The following is a 5,870-nucleotide window of genomic DNA, read 5'->3' as shown; positions in this document are numbered from 1 at the left end:
TTTTAAGAATTTAAGAATAAGTATTTGTACCAAAGAGTTATTAATAATTTAACTAAGTTTTTTTTACCAAAAGTACAAAACTAAAGTAAGATTGTTGAGCTTTGTGTCCACAATGCTAGAACTTGATCCAAGTTCTCGGACCGAGAAATTTGTAGCCAATCAGTTTGCAGCTTTACAGAGAAGCGGCAATTTTATTGGCTACACGTAGTACGAGTAACACTGAAATAGAAACTTTATTAAAGTTGCATTTTTACATTATTAATGCACACTGAAACGAAATAACAAAGCAAATTTCAAATTCTTATTGCATGATGTGATTATATAAAAACAATTTTTTTTTTTAAATTTAAATAAGAAACGTAACCTCGGCCAAAAAAATTTTAAGAATTTTACGAAAATATTTATATAAGTTAAGTAAAGTTTTACTCATCTTGAGTGCCTTATGAATCGTTCGATGTATAATGCCATTTAACACTGTTGACTAGACAAGTTTTTATTTCGACCGAGCCCAATAATTCTCTTTTACATTTCGACTCATTTACGTTAGTCAATTAAAATCTAGAATAAAAAAATGTTCGTAACAGACTTCGAAAGCCTGACGTGTCCCGGGGATAATCAACGCGGGTTGCTTGTGTGTCTGAAATTCTGAGCGGTATGATGTATTTATTTATCATCGTTTTGTCGGACGGCAAAATTATAACTTGATATTCATTAGATTTAAATAGCACAACGCGTTGTGCTTCCGATCGAGCTTCTAGATAACGTGTGATTACGCAATCGCGCCGTCTTTACGGCATGACATAGACCGGTCGTGTGATTTCCCAGTAAAGTTACACGCACGCACGCAAATGGGCGCGAGCACGTAGTACGGTGGGCGCGGGCGAAAAACTACACACCGTGTGATATTCAAATGAACGCCACTTACGACCGACAATCGCGCTGCCATAAACAACGTTTCGCGGTTTCACAGGCGTGTCTCCTTATTCCGGTCGAAATTCTCCGTGTGATTTTTACGGTTTTTACACGAAACAAACTGGAATTATCGGCAGAGTCATCTCGATAGGCCCTACAGTTAATTAGCGACGATATTACTTATATTAACACGCCATTAACACCTTGGGGTTACACGACATTTTCCTCAAAAAAAAGAGGGGATAATGTTGGTACTAAAGAAAATCCCTAGGCGATACAATTAAGTTGTAAAGCGAGATCCACACCTGCCTACCGGCGGAGGTGGGTGCGGGAGAGGGGGCCGCAGGCCCCCCCTTGCATTAGTAGGTAAGCTATGGGCGTTCTAACTAGGGAGCAATGAGGGGGGGGTGAGGGGCGGGGGAACCGCGGGGGGGACCGCGGGGGAGGGGGAGGGGGTACCGTGTTTTGGGCGCCGCGGGGGAGGAGGAAAGGGTACCGTGTTTCGAACGCCGCGGGGGAAGGGAAGGGGGGAACCGCGTTCTTCGGGCGTCGTGGGGGAAGGGGGAGGGGGGAATGCGTTTTTCGGGCGTCGCGGGGGAGGGGGGGAGGGAACCGCGTTCTTCGGGCGTCGCGGGGAGGGAGAGGGGGGAACCGCGTTTTCCGGCGTCGCGGGGCGAGAGGGGAATCGCGTTTTCCGGCGCCGCGAGGTGAGGGGACCCACGTTTTTACCGCGCCGCGGAGTCCGCGTGACGTCACACGACACGCTCGCGTTATCTCTCCCTCGTAGATGTTTCCCCCGTCCCCCGGTTGCGCGCGTCTTCTCGTTCGCGCGGTCTCTTTCGCTCCCGTTCGCGTTCTCGCTCACGATCGCGTTTAAATAAATTTATATTATACATAGAAAATTTGCTTACCACCGCAGGATTTGAACCAGAAATCCCTAACTCTTGAGTCAGTCACCTTCAGAATTCAGGCCATTGTCTCTTAATTTACACAATAACATGTATACACTAAAATACTGCAGGCTATTTACACAGGCTATTTACACAGTTAAAATTTACACAAAAACACACATAGGACACAGATTACACGGTGAAATCAGATATAATAGGTCTCCACAAGATGAACAAAAGAGACCATCTATGAGGATATACGGACATGTGTCATGTCTGCGAACAGCGTATAACATCGAGAACAATCCGTGTATTCTGACAATGCATGACGCACAAAACTTCATATGTCCTGGAGTAAAATAAGAGTATATGCAACACATCTTTGTCAGAGGGTGTAACATATTTACTTCTGCTTGATTCAACACTCTGAAAATTTCGTCCGGAATATCCTCATCAGCCATTTCACTATCATAACACAAATCGTCCGACAATAATGCTTCATCAACTTCCATTTCTTCCTCGTCATTCACTTCCATTTCTTCAACGTTTGCTTCAACTTCCATTTCATGTCCTTCAAACTGCAATTCTTCAAAATCCATTTTACAGAACGTTGTATGCCTCAAAAGGCGCAATACACGGTGCTGTTAAAATCACACAGTGCAGACAGTACAAACAGTCGCGACACTTGAAATTTTTCGACAAGACAAACACGTCCGAACACTATCATACATGCCAATCGACTCTTACTTCCAGTCCTCGACTACTGAGCGTACCTTCAAATTCATCCTTTTACATCTCACTATTGTCACATCGTTTGCTTATCATATCTAATTTTATCATAATCTCAGCATCCATACAATTGCGCCTTCCGAAAAATCTATAATGTGCAGTTTTGCACGTGTGCGATGAAGTCACCGCGAGACACGTATGTTCTCGAAAACGATATCGCGCCATTGACTTTCGGTGATTTGATCTGTAAAACTGTTATTGAACCGCGATCAAACAGCTATCAAACAGGTATTGAACCGCGATCAAACAGCTATCAAACAGGTATTGAACCGCTATGAAACAGCTATCAAACAGCTACTGAACCGCTATGAAACAGCTAAAAACAGCTATCAAACAGCTCTTGAACAGCTATTGAACCGCTATCAAACAGCTAAAAACAGCTAAAAACAGCTGTTTGCACAAGCTCGCGCACAAGCCTGAACTCTAGAATTAGATGAGGAAGGAACAAATCATAAGAATCCGTTTATTGAGAGAGAGATTGCATTTAATAAATTTAAGTAATTTAAAATGACTCGAATGGGCAGAACTAGACAAAGAATACCACCATTTGTTGCATAGGAGAAGGGAAACTGCCCGAAAACCTTCCCAGTATTCGTGAACAAATTATTACATAGATTATATGACATACAATGAAAATACAATAAATGTATAAAACATATAAAAGAAACAAATCAATAATTCTTATAGTACAGTCCGTTCCTTGTATTGATGACAAAATAAAAGTTGAATTCACTGATGCATTTCTTTGCTATATAATCAAGTTAATCATAAAGGAAATATTTATAGTATGTAATCTCAGAGTTTCTATTGACGTAGTTAAAATAAATCAGATCATTTAATATAAAGAAAGGACTGTTTAACAAGTAAATCAAATCAATAAGAATATAAAATTCAATAATTCAGAATTCGCAAAATACGTAGTAGAATAATTATCAAGTCCATGAGAAATAATTCGCAGAATACTTATGAGAATAATCATTAAATCAATGAGAAACAAGTCGCAGAATATTTAGTATAACAATTATTAAATCAAGGAAAAACAATTCTTATAGAAACGCACGGAAATGAATAATCAGTAGTTTGATAATAACGCAAGAGACGATTTATATGTTTCGCAAGAAACGCAGTTTCATTGAATACTTATTTCAAGTGAATGTAAAGAATGTTCGCAAACTAACGTAATAAATAATAAGAGATATTTTCTGGTTAATGAGAAAGAAACAATCGTATAAAGAATAAATAAAGTCTTTCTTTTACTTGTCACGAAAATGGTTGCAACCGTACGATTAATGATTTTACTTTAGACTGAGCTCAATGTTACGATTTAACTGGATATGTAAGCTTAATGAAAGATTAATTAATCGGGAATTCCTTGTAAAGCATTAGACGGGATCTAATGTAAAAGAATCGGGAATTCTTTGTAATATGTTAGACGGGATCTAACTGTCTCTCTCGTACAGATTAAAGGCGGTACCTTATAATTGCGGCTTTGACATTACGGTAATGGTTGAAAGTTGCAATGATAAAACCAAAAAGACGGTGTCTCGAACGTTACTGAAAATGGCTTCCTTCCTTCAGACTTCGAAAGGGCTCGTGCTTCCTATCGAAAAGGCTCTCTCGAACGTTGCAGCAAATGGCTGCCTTCCTTCGTTCCACGTGCCGGCATGGCTCGCCGGGACGGATATCCCTGGATTCCTCTCGGTGACGATCGCGGTATAATGTATATCTCGTTGAGTAAAATATTTAAAGTAATCAATCACAATACGAAACACGTAGAGATAATTCACAACTTAATGACTCGAGAATAAAAGTATGACGCAATTCTATCGAACTTAGCAATAGTGCACGAAGCATCGTGCACGAGATCTGGGTAACGAATGCTCGCTCGGCCGGGCTGCGCGCCCCTCCTAACATGCTCGAGCATGCGCGGCACACGTGTGCCTCGCCGCCTGGGACGCAACGTTGTCGGCGCGCTCGCGCGCTTTTTCCGAGAACTACGCAGAATGCGCGGCAACCTATTGTATTACAACCGCCGCAAAAAAGAATAACACAATCTCTCTCTTTCTTTCTCTTTCAACTTCAAACAACAGCTATCAAATAGCTATTGAACCGCTATGAAACAGCTAAAAACAGCTATCAAACAGCTTTTGAACAGCTATCAAACAACTAAAACAGCTCTTGAACCGCTATGAAACAGCTAAAAACAGCTATCAAACAGCTCTTGAACAACTATCAAACAACTAAAACAGCTCTTGAACCGCTATGAAACAGCTAAAAACAGCTAAAAACAGCCATCAAACAACTAAAAACAACTAAAAAACAGCTAAAAACAGCTCTTGAACAGCTAAAAACAGCTATCAAACAGCTCTTGAACAGCTATCAAACAACTAAAACAGCTATCTGTATAACAGCGATCTGTATAACTGCGATCTGTATAACTGCTATTGAACCGCTATCAAACTTCTTTTAAACAACTAAAAACAGCTTTTAAACAGCTATCAAACAACTAAAACAGTTATCTGTATAACAGCGATCTGTAGAACTGCTATTGAACCGCTATCAAACTTCTTTTAAACAACTAAAAACAGCTTTTAAACAGCTATCAAACAACTAAAACAGTTATCTGTATAACAGCGATCTGTATAACTGCTATTGAACCGCTATCAAACTTTTTTTAAACAACTAAAAACAGCTTTTAAACAGCTATCAAACAACTAAAACAGTTATCTGTATAACAGCGATCTGTATAACTGCGATCTGTATAACTGCTATTGAACCGCTATCAAACTTCTTTTAAACAACTAAAAACAGCTCTTGAACAGCTAAAACATCTATATTATACTACAAAGTATGTGGGAAAAGGAAATAAAACGTTTATATATACATATATAGTTTATTTCAAAAATCATAATTTTTTCAGGTGTCGCGACCACCAGTTAAATATTTTTAATACATTTTGTGAGGGACGATCACGTTTGCGTTTTCAGGCGCGCCGCGGGGTCCACGTGACGTCACACGCTCCCGCTCGCGTTATCTCTTTTTCGCGCGCGGTCTCTCGCTCCCGGGCCCCCCCCCCCCCGTTCGCGCGGTCTCTCTCCCCCGTTCGCGCGTTCTCGCTCACGATCACGTATCTTTTCTTCGCCAACGATATTTAATCGTTTAGATCTTCGCGATATTTAATTTTAATATTACATTTAAGTAAACGATAAACGAAGACAGCTTAACGACAAGGAACGGTAAATGAAAAGGAAATTTTTTTTAACCATATTATATACTTAT

Source organism: Temnothorax longispinosus, chromosome 5 (assembly GCF_030848805.1).
Source record: "Temnothorax longispinosus isolate EJ_2023e chromosome 5, Tlon_JGU_v1, whole genome shotgun sequence".
NCBI lineage: Eukaryota > Metazoa > Arthropoda > Insecta > Hymenoptera > Formicidae > Temnothorax > Temnothorax longispinosus.
The sequence above is the reverse complement of the archived record's forward strand: the minus strand, read 5'-3'. Positions refer to the sequence as shown.